The sequence below is a fragment of the Meriones unguiculatus genome, chromosome 3 (genome assembly GCF_030254825.1).
Source record: "Meriones unguiculatus strain TT.TT164.6M chromosome 3, Bangor_MerUng_6.1, whole genome shotgun sequence".
Taxonomy (NCBI): Eukaryota; Metazoa; Chordata; class Mammalia; order Rodentia; family Muridae; genus Meriones; species Meriones unguiculatus.
Genome location: NC_083351.1, coordinates 151548151 through 151559565, shown reverse-complemented (window position 1 = coordinate 151559565; position 11415 = coordinate 151548151).

The window sequence follows — 11415 nt, the reverse complement described above, 5'->3', positions numbered from 1 at the left end:
CTGCATTGTCCTCTACTATGGCCTGGTAAGGCTGCTCCCCCCCAGAGGGAGGTGATCAAAGAGCAGGCCAATCAGAGTATGTCAGAGGCAGTCCCTCTTCACATTACTATGTAACCCAATTGGACTCTGAACTGCCCTGGGCTACATCTGTGCAGGGGTTCTGGGTTATCTCCATGAATAGTCCTTGGTTGGAGTATGAGTCTCTGGGAAGTTCCCTGTGTTCAAATTCTCTTGTTCTGTTGCTCTCCTTGTGGAGACCCTGTCCTCTCCAGCTCTTACTACTTCCCAGTTCTTACCTAAAATTCCATTCACTCTGCCCAACAGTTGCCCATCAGGCTCAGCATCTGCTTCGATAGTCTGAAGGGCAGAGGCTTTCAGAGGCCCTCTGTGGTAGGTTCCTAGGTTGTTTCCTGTTTTCTTCTTCTTCTGATGTCCATCCTCTGCCTTTCCGGATGGGGATTGGACATTTTAGTTAGGGTCCTCTCTCTTGCTTAGTTTCTTTAGATGCACAGGTTTTAGTGGGTTTGTCCTATGTTGTATGTCTATATGAGTGAGTATATACCATGTGTGTCTTTTTGCTTCTGGGACAACTCACTCAGGATGATCCTTTCCAGATCCCACCATTTACCTGCGAATTTCATGATTTCCAGAAATAAACCCACACACTTATGGACACCTGATCTTTGACAAAGACGCCAAAACCATACAATGGAAAAAAGATAGCATCTTCAACAAATGGTGCTGGTCTAACTGGATGTCTACATGTAGAAAAATGAAAATAGATCCATACTTGTCACCCTGCACAAAACTGAAGTCCAAGTGGATCAAAGACCTCAACATAAAACCAGACACATTAAATCGGCTTGAAAAAAAAGTGGGAAATACCCTAGAACTCATTGGTACAGGGGAAAACTTCCTGAACAGAACACCAACAGCACAGGCTCTAAGAGCAACAGTCAATAAATGGGACCTCATGAAACTGAAAAGCTTCTGTAAAGCAAAGGACACCGTCATCAAAACAAAGCGACCACCTACAGATTGGGAAAGAATCTTCACCAACCTTTTATCTGACAGAGGACTCATATCCAGTATATACAAAGAACTAAAGAAGCTGAAAAGCAGCAAACCAAGTAATCCACTTAAAAAATGGGGAACAGAGCTAAACAGAGAATTCTCTGTAGAGGAATACCGAATGGCAGAGAAGCACTTAAAGAAATGCTCAACCTCACTAGCCATTAGGGAAATGCAAATCAAAACAACCCTGAGATTTCACCCTACACCCATGAGAACGGCCAAGATCAAAAACTCAAGTGACAACACATGCTGGAGAGGTTGTGGAGAAAGGGGAACCCTTCTCCACTGCTGGTGGGAATGTAAACTTGTACAACCACTCTGGAAATCAATCTGGCGCTTTCTCAGACAACTAGGAATAGCACTTCCTCAAGATCCAGCCATACCACTACTGGGCATATATCCAAAAGAGGCTCAAGTACACAAAAAGGACATTTGCTCAACCATGTTTGTAGCAGCTTTATTTGTAATAGCCAGAAGCTGGAAACAACCCAGATGCCCCTCAACTGAAGAATGGATGCAGAAATTGTGGTACATCTACACAATGGAATATTACTCAGCAATGAAAAATGAGGGAAGGATTTAAAGAAGGGTAGCTGGGGGGGGCGGGGACTGGAGGGAGAAAATGGAGGGAGAAATTGATGTAATTCTTTTTTAATCACAAACATGTTTTTTAAACACCTTCCCTTACATACTTGTTTGAGCAAATCTTTAGGCACTCTTTGTCATTACTGTTTGAAAGGATGCCTTTTTTTTTACCCCTCAAATACTCTGCAGAAGGCAAATTAGGGTGGCTCTTGCTGAAGCTGAAGCCCTGAGCAGTCCTTGCTGAGTGAAAGGATTCCACTGTCCTCACATTATCAGCATAATTCCCAGGGGTTTGAGGCTGTCAGTGTCTTTCCACACACTGTAAAAAAAAAAAAAAAAAATTCATTTTTTGCACAAATAATAACTTCTTATTTTGAATTAAATATTACAATACATCTTCCATTATGCTAAAATGTGGATGTTATAATAATCTCTGGCAGAAACTAAAGAGCTCAAGAAAATGATTACACAATAACATTCTCCCCAATGTTGTTGTTATGTTATTTAGGTAACTGTGAAAACTCCAGAAACAAAAAGCTAAATGAATATTTGTGGATACAAACAAACCAAAATGTTTTCAACCTCACAGAATATTTAGTATACTGAAACTGATAGGAAGTTCAAGACTTAGAAATGTAGAAATTTTAAATTATAAATAGGTAGGAAGCGTTATTGTTGAAATATATTAAGAACTTCTCCCAGAATAATAAAATATGAACCCCTAGTAAGATTTCATTTTATAATTTTGTTAGGTGGTTATATTGTAAGCATTGCTGCCCAGAAAAAAGAAACTATCTCCCCAGATTATTTTTTGTATTATGAAATGTGAAGGACAATTTGGTTACTCATCAAGAATTCATTCTACAAATGTTGCTGTGAAAGTGGATCCTGTAGATCAGAACCTGTTATATTATTAGACGCTGCCCTGATAAGACTCATTATCCATACACTTTTTTAATGTCTTCTTGCTCTACTAAAATTGTCTCTTTCTCTGCTAGGCACATGCTAAGGACCTAAACTGTTCTGACTCCTTTAATTGCTCCATCAGCTCAGGAGGAGAATAGCTCACATTACTGGAAGCAGACAGAGGCAGAATCAAAAAGGATGTCTTCTTTCCCCCTAAGTCCTGGTCAAGGGCAGCCCAGTTCATTGCTCAATTTACTAAACCATTGCCTCTTGGAAAAAAAGAGGGAGGTATTAATTTATTTTTAAAGAAAGTGATTATTCCTCCAAAGGAAAATTAATTACCCTCCAAGTACCACCATCTGTTTTAATGTTTTCAAGCCTAAACTTTGAAGAGAGGTGAAGTAACTTTAATATGTCCCCAGTGATAGAGCTCAAATGACTTTGTCATTAAAAGAAAACAGAATCATCTTGCATCAAGAACTGAAAAGGGATGGCACATGTGGAGCCAGGACATTGCCTTTAGAGCAGTGGTTCTCAACCTGTGGGCCACAATCCCTTTGGGGTTGATTGACCCTTTCACAGGGGTTACCTAAACCCATTGGAAAGTGCAGATAGTTACTTTGCAATGCGTAACAGTAGCAAAATTACAGCTATAAAGTAGCAATGAAAATAATTGTATGGTTGGGTTCAGCACAACCCAACTACATGAAGAACCTTATTAAACAGTCACAGCATTAGGAAGGTAGAGAACCACTGATCTAGAGCTTGTGGGAGATTCTCTGTAAAAGTAACTTTTATTTTACCTGGATCAATTGTCATCTTGAAAGCTTGCTGCCTCTGTCTCATCACCTAGGCCTAGTGCTGGAAGCTTCTAACCTCCATCTGATCTAACCTAGGTCTAGGATGTTGTCAGCCTCTGAAATTTACTGCTGAATATGCTCACCCCTAATTGCTCTTACTGAGCTCTAGGCTGGCTGGTTTAACTCAGCTGCTACAGTTCAAGCACCTCTCCCAACGAATTTACTCAATCTGGCTTTTCTCTCAGCCTCTGAATTGTTCTGCTTGACCTCACACTAACTCAAGCAATCTACTCTAATCTTCTAGCTCCTTCTTATTCTCTGGCTCATTCAGCCTTCACCCGGGTTTTCTCTCTGCAACCTGTCTCTCCTCTCTCTGCATTGCCCATTAAGTCTCTTCCCTTTCCTCTCTCTCTCTCTCCTGAGAGTTGGGTGTATCCTATTCTGTCAGATCTTTCTCTGATTCATCATCATTTCTGCCACTCAATTAGACTTCACTTTCAAACATGGGTGCTTCCTTCTACAAACTAACTTTACCTTCATTATTTGGGATTAAAGATGTGAATGGAGCCAAAAAAAAAAAAAAAAAAACTGAGCCCTGGGAGCCCTGTAGAGACTGATACCCCAACCAAGGACAATGCATGGAGAGGACCTAAAACCCCAGCTCAGATGTAGCCCGTAGACTTGGTCTCCAAGTGGGGTCAATAGTAAGGGGAATAGGGGCTTTCTCTGGCATGAGCTCAGTGGCTGGCTCTCTAATCACCTCCCCCTGGGGGAGCAGCCTTGCTAGGCCACAGAGGAAGATGATGCAACCAGTTCTCCTGAGACTTGACAGGCTAGGGCCATAGAAGGGGAGGAGGACCTCACCTATCAGGGAAATAGGGAAGGGGTAAAGGGGAAGAATAGGGAGGGAAGGTGGGTTTGGGAGGAGATGAGGGAGGGGGCCACAGCTGGGATACAAAGTGAATAAATTGTAATAAATTATTATAATTATAAAAGAAAAAAAAAGACGTGAAACACCACACCTGGATGCAAACTTTTCTCTGCCTGAAACTTGTTGTATACCAGGCTGACCTTGAACTCAGATCTACTTGCCTCTGTCTCCCAGATTAGGTTTGTTTGTATTCCAGCCAGATTGCACAGACCTAGAGGATCTTTGGATGTGATCTCTTGCTAGCTGGCTCACACAGACCTAGAAAGTCTTTGGGTGTGATCTCTTTCCAGAACAGCCATGTTCTAAATTAAAATTTCTCTACAATTCTCTTTAGTGCACAGCCCACTCTGCCTTTACATCTAGATGAGCTCAAAGAATTACAAGAGCCAGTCACCCACAGTTTCTGTGGCACTGAGAAGACAATCAGGAAAGGATCTGAAATGGTGGGATCTGAAAATTAATTTGTAACATGTTTTCATTTCATAGAGGGTAAGTTTATACACTTAAAATCTTTTAACATAGATTTACTCTTTTGAGTCCTGCTGGTTCACAAAAGCTATGGTACTGGAGAAGAAAGGGGCCTGAGATCAAAGCAGCTCCTATGCCGTTCTTCAAGGATTGTTTTCACTGTTTTATCCCCAGATCAATTCTATGAAATAAGAATTATTGCATTTCGCAGATGTGAAAACAAGTGTTCAGAAAGGTTAATCTATCCAATATAGTTCCAGGTTGTAAATGTTCTTTGATGCTTGATTTGAAACTACTATTGCTACTTAAAAGGGTACAAAGAAGTATGTGAAAGAAAATGATTCTGACCAGTAAAATGAGTCCTAATTATGTTTACAAGTGTTAGGAAGAACTGATATTTGATTGCAAATGGATCTGATTCAGAACTCAGGGGTTTTTTTTTATAATCCAAATTTGTACGAATCTCTTACAAACTTAACATTTTGAATGTTTTACACATTTTTTTTTTGTTTGGAATGTTTTTAGATTCACAGAAAAACTGCAATAATGGTACAAACACGTCTTGAGTGCCCCTTACTTTGCTCCAGTTTCTCCCAGTGTCATCATTTAACATTTGCCAAATCTAAGGTAACACAACAGTGTTACCTGGCCATTATTTCAGCGCCAGAAATCATGCAGAATTTGCCTGCTTCACCATCCATGCCCTGTCCGTGTTCTAGCATCCTCTCAAGGATACTACATTGCACTTGGTTGCCATGACTCCCCCAGGCCCTGTGGGCTATGACAGTTTCTCAGACTTAACTTTTTATTCATGAGCCCAGCAGCTCTGAGGAGCGCTGGCAAGGTGTTCTGTAAAACGTGCCTCGGTCTTGAATATTTCTTAAATCTGAAAATACGGCGTTAACTCAACACGAACCACATAGGTGTATCTTTGTGGTTTATCCAGACCCAAAGGAGCTTGAGAAGAATGGTGCGTTGAAAACTACTAAGAAATGGTGTGCTAATGGTGAGATACGCAGTGGAACTTTGTAGAGTGATAGAAATGCTCTCTGATAGCCTTGTCAGCACAAATTTGGCTGTCTGGAGTCAGTAGAGGCCAGTAACTCCAGAAATAGATTTGAAACCAGAACAAATACAAAAATACTAATGAAAATGGGAGCTGTTTTCCTCATTTTTAGAGATGAAAATGCATAATAGAGGGTGGGTCTGAAAAGCAGAGTAACTGGATTGTAGAGATGCTAGTCAAAGTCTTACCTTGTAAGTACAGAGACCTGAATTTGAACCCCAGCAGCCATAAACAAAGAGCCAGGAATGATGATGCATGCAGGAGATGTAGACAGCTGAATCTGTGGGGCTCACTGTTCACCCAACCTAGCTAAGTTTAAGACCCTGCCTCAAAAAAACAAAACAAAACAAAATATAAACAAGAAGAATAAAAACAAGGTGGACAGTGCCTATAGAATGGTTACACTAAGCTTATCCTCAGATCTCCATTCAGCTTTCACCCTGTGACATCTTTAGGTGCGTAAATAAATTAAGGAAATTCAAGCATCTTATAGATAACTCTTTGGAACTAGTGACTAGCTTCATTCAACTCTAAATAAACTCTAGGCCCCATCAAGAGAGAGCCAATGCTTTATTTAATGTCTTGGAAGTTAAAGACTATAACTATGAAAAGGAAAAGACATCTTTGTTTATGATTTCTTAGTATAGATCTTTTTCCTCAATGACCCTGGCTTCAGCTCCTACCTAACCATGTCCTTGGTAAATCATCTGGTTGTTAACCCTTAAAGAAATTCTTAAAAAAATTCTAAATAGTTAAATCATGACTCAATGAGTGAACATCTCTTAAACTGAAGTAATGTTGCAAGAATAGTGATTACCCCAGGCAGGAAAGAGTGAAAATCAATATAACATATGTCTAGACAGGCAGACACAGTCTCTCCATAGGATGGATTTCTGTGTTTGATGGCTGTATGTCTTCTTTCTCCTTGGCCCTTGTTTGAACTCTTTATATCAGAAAAGGCCTCACAAGAAAATTGGCATAAAGACAAAGCAAACAGGCTTTTGTGTGTCATCTGTCCTTGCTCAGCAAGGTGACTACAGTAGGCAAAAAAAAAAAAAAATCTCGTCACTCAAGTAATTCTAAATGTGCATAGTGAAAAGGAACTGCAGTGAAGCTGAGGGGGTTTTCTCTGCTTTATAAGGATCAGTGGGGACGGATTCTGTGACAGCTCACTGTTAAAACATCAGGCCACTTGCTTATTGATGAGTTCCAATTTTTATTTCCCTGCAGACTAGCCAAAAACTGCTTCTCTACATCCAGCTCAGGATAAATGTATTATACTAGACAGAAAAAGAGAACAGTTTTAAACCATAAGCCTTCTAAAGAAGATGAATCTGGATGAGGGGAAAACAGAGTCAGGTGATCATTTGTGTTCCTAAGTGAGTCATGTTTCTGTCCTTTGACTGAATAACTAGGTTGGTTTCAGATATGCAAAGAAGGCAGACTCGGGGGAAAACTGCTGGAGAGACCTGAAATGTCTGCCCAACTCAAGGGGATTATAAATTCCCAGAAGCAGGCCAAGAGCAATGGTAAAAGAAGTACCACAGAATGTCAGAAATGGGACACTCAGCATGCAGTATGGCCAGCAAGAACCACCCACAGGGAATGTTGAACAGAATGACACTTAAAAGCTTATGGCTTCATTATTGTACTTTCAATAACTTGATTCTGCACTGTGTAACTACATAGTACTCTTAGTTGTCTTAATACAGAATCAAGAAAGAACTGCGTGCCCACTAAGGCCAATAGCAACAATGGAAGGTCCAAGATCAGGAACTATGAGGGACATTAATGAGAAGTCAGGAAATACCGAACCATGGAGTCAGGTAAGCATGAAAGCGTAAGCCTTTTCTGAACTCACAAGAATCCTTTAAGGGGTTCCTGTGGACAGCCACAAGTCAAAGAAAGAGAATATGGCCCTATCTGGCCTAAATCTTAAAGGTCAAGGTGACCCCAGATCACATACATTTCAGTGACAAATATAATCCTAATTCTCTGTAGCTGAACCTTAACAAGCCATTTGCTGTGTGTGTGTGTGTGTGTGTGTGTGTGGTGTGTGTGTGTGTATGTGTGTGTTTTAGGCCTAAGTAGTTTGAAATCAAGCACACTAGTAAATCCCTGATGATATTCCCTGGGTACACTTCTATCTAGCCTTCCCAAACACTCCAAAATCAACCCAGCACTGATCCCCACAGGCTCAGATTCACACAATTAAGTAGTTAATTTTTTTTCTCCCACGTGCACAATTGCTAATGTTCAAAAAGCTTCACATTGCATTGCACAAATTATTATTATTATTATTTTAATTCGGGGAGCTAAAAACTGAAAGCACCAAGAAAAATGCCACCAGCGGTAAACAATAAAATCTATTCTACCTGACTAGCTACATGTCAAAGAATCAATGCCTGTTCCAAAAAGATGAGCATGAACAAGTGCGTAAAGAGCTGGCTGTTGAAAATTATGAAGATTGCTCAGCAATAATTCACAAAAAAAAAAAAAAAAAACCTGAACCCACAGTTACCAAATGTAGTTCATTGAAAGAGACTTTGTCCTTGCCTGACAAGTTCAGGCCAGTGGTTTTGTTTCTATGCTCCTATCCACGTAGAAGTATCTTCATAACATGTGTTCATTCAGAAAATATTTACTAGATGAATATCACATGACAAACTTCATCTTACAGTACCAAACAGGGAATGTTATGCCCACCTGTAAGACAGTTATAGGCTGTGGGTAAACAGGCGATTACAGTCCAGAAAGGATTTCATGCACTGGAACTGTCTATGTCTCTACATGGTCTATGTACATCATAGAGACAGCAGCACAGAGATGAAGCTCAAGAGGGAGCAGTGAGGTGCATGAGTAAGAATCCTGAACACAGGTGTCCATTCTGATGGCTACTAAAAGATCACACTGGAGGACGAGCTCGCTGAATAATGGCAGGACTGGAAAGCAGGAAGACCAGTTACAAAATAAGCAAACAAAGGAACGGTCATCAGGCTTAAGTGGTAAGATGGCCATAGTGATAAACAGGCAGATAAATAGCAGGATCTGACTGATAGATAAGAAGGTGTGAGGATGGAGGAGGAGCCAAAATTATTATAAACTTTAAAGCCTGATTAATGATTTAACAGACTATTTACAGACCCTGGGGAGAAGGGCAGAGACAGAGTGTCAGGCTGGGAGGTAAAGGTACTAGTGAAGGAAAAATAGAATTAGAAGGATGGGATGTAAAAATAGATCTTCCCAACCTCCCCTATCAGTGGACTTGGGAAGGGGCATGCATGCAGAAAGGGGAGGGAGGGTGGGATTGGCAGGGGAGGAGAGTGGGGCTTATGGGGGGATACAAAATGAATAAAGTGTAATTAATAAAAAAATTATTAAAAAAAATAGATCTTCCCAGGAGACAGAGGTTTTATGAACTGGGGTTGGGTGATTGTTTGGTTGCTTGCTTTTTTAAACTGACAGCTTTTGTGCTGGCTAGTTTTATGTCAGCTTGACACAAGCTAAAGTTACCTGAAAGGAGGGAACCTCAATGAAGAAAATGACTCCATAAGATCTGGTAGTAAAACATTTTCTTAAATGATGACTGAAAGGGGAAAGCTCAGCCCATTGTGGGTGGTGCCATCCCTTGCCTGGTGGTCCTGGTTTCTATTAAAAAAAAAAAAAAGCAGGCTAAGGAAGCCATGAGGAACAAGTCACTAACCCCTTCACCCCTCTGCATCAATTCCTGCCCTGCTGAGTTCCTGCCCTCACTGCTTTTAATGATGAAGTGTTATATAGAATTGTGAGTGAATTAACCAATTTCCTCTCCAAGTTCCTGCCTGTGTTTCCTCACAGCAATAGTAACCCTAACTAAGACAGCTTTGCATCAAGCCATTCCCAACAAACTGCACAACTTACCATGAGCATCCTGAGCCAGGGCAGCAGCTGAGCCACAGGCACCAGAGCATTCAGGGACAAAAACACTTAGGTTCCCCCTGCACCCCTCATCTCTGTCCTTCTCTTTTATTTCTGCTTTATTTTTAAAGCATATTTTAGCATACAATTACTGACATAAAATCCCCAGTTATAGTTCACCTGAAGGAAAAAAAAAAAAAAAACTCCTCAAGCTTTGAATTCACGATTATAAATGTTGTTTAAGATATTTAGTGATTGTTCTGACAAGCTGGATCCCATATATCACCCTGATGTAAACAATACAGCCACTGCAACTCTGAAGCAGGACCTCAAGTTAAAAGGCTTATATGGCTTCCAGTCTTGACTCTCAAATTCTCAAGATACAAGCTTGGATCGAGCCTGCATCCTGGAGCATGCTAACTGCAGAATAAGAAAGGCTCGTGCCATAACACCCCACTGATCGTTTGCTGCAGATATCTGAATTGAGTTCAGAGGACAGGTGAGCTTTGGGCAGCTGAGTCTGTCAGAGTTCCCTCATGGCTACAAATGCCAGAGCGGAACTATTTCAAGTGGACGTATCTGGGCCCTTGGCTTCAGAGATTTCAATCCATAGTCAGAGGGCTCTGATATTTCTGGGTCTGTGGGGTGACAGAGCACACTGGTGGAAGTAGGTGATGTGGCAGAAATGTCCTCCTTATGTCTGCAGAGAAGCAGAGAGAGAGAGGCGGGCAGGCAGGCAGGCAGGCAGAGAATTAAGGTAAACCTGGGCCAGCTGACCTCCTCTTTCTGTTTTCATTCTATTTGGTTCCTCATCCTACTGGGTGGTGCCATCAGCCTTCAAGTGAGCCTTACCCCAAAAGTTGCTACCCTGCATGCCAACCATCTCTGAAAAGGCCCTCTAAGATACACCCAGAAGCATATGTTTATCTAATCTCCTGGGAGTCTCTCAAGTCAGTCAAGCTGAAAATCAAGACACACCAACACAGGCAATGGATGGAAATAATGCCATGGTAGTACAGGAAGATGTACCACCCTGTGACTGTGTCTACCAAAATTAATCCTTTTCATTAAAGGTATATCATTAGACATTGTTCGTGTACAGACGTGAGAATGTCAAGTGGTGAATATATCATACTGATTCTGATTCATGAATAAATCGATCCACGGCTTTATGGATGTATGGATCAGTGAGTCATCATAGGGGTGGTTATGATATAAAATCACCTGGCTTATTGACTTAAAAAAAATATTTGGCTTCTTTTCACTGCCTCATTACATGTCTGTTCTCTCCTGAGTCATGACAAAGCAAAAGGCCATCACCAAATAACAAACCAACGCTGGCCCATGTTTTTGTACTTTCTGGACTGTCAACTAAATAAGCCTATTTTCTCTATACTTTATCCAGCATCCAGAATTTTGTTATAACAGCACCAGACATATAAAAAGATCATTTAGGATGTATGTGCATACATAGTAAAAAAAAAAATTCAAAGAAAGAAATTTAAGATACAATATTAAGAACAACAAGCAAAAAAATAGTCATCTGAGGAAAACCAAGAAAGAATGACCAAAGTGTCGAGAGGCAGAGCAACAGATTTTGTGGAGAATACATTATTATGAAGCTAAGGGAAGAAAGGGAATTAAGACCAAGGTCCATATGAAAACAAGTATTTCCACAGAAGCCAGAT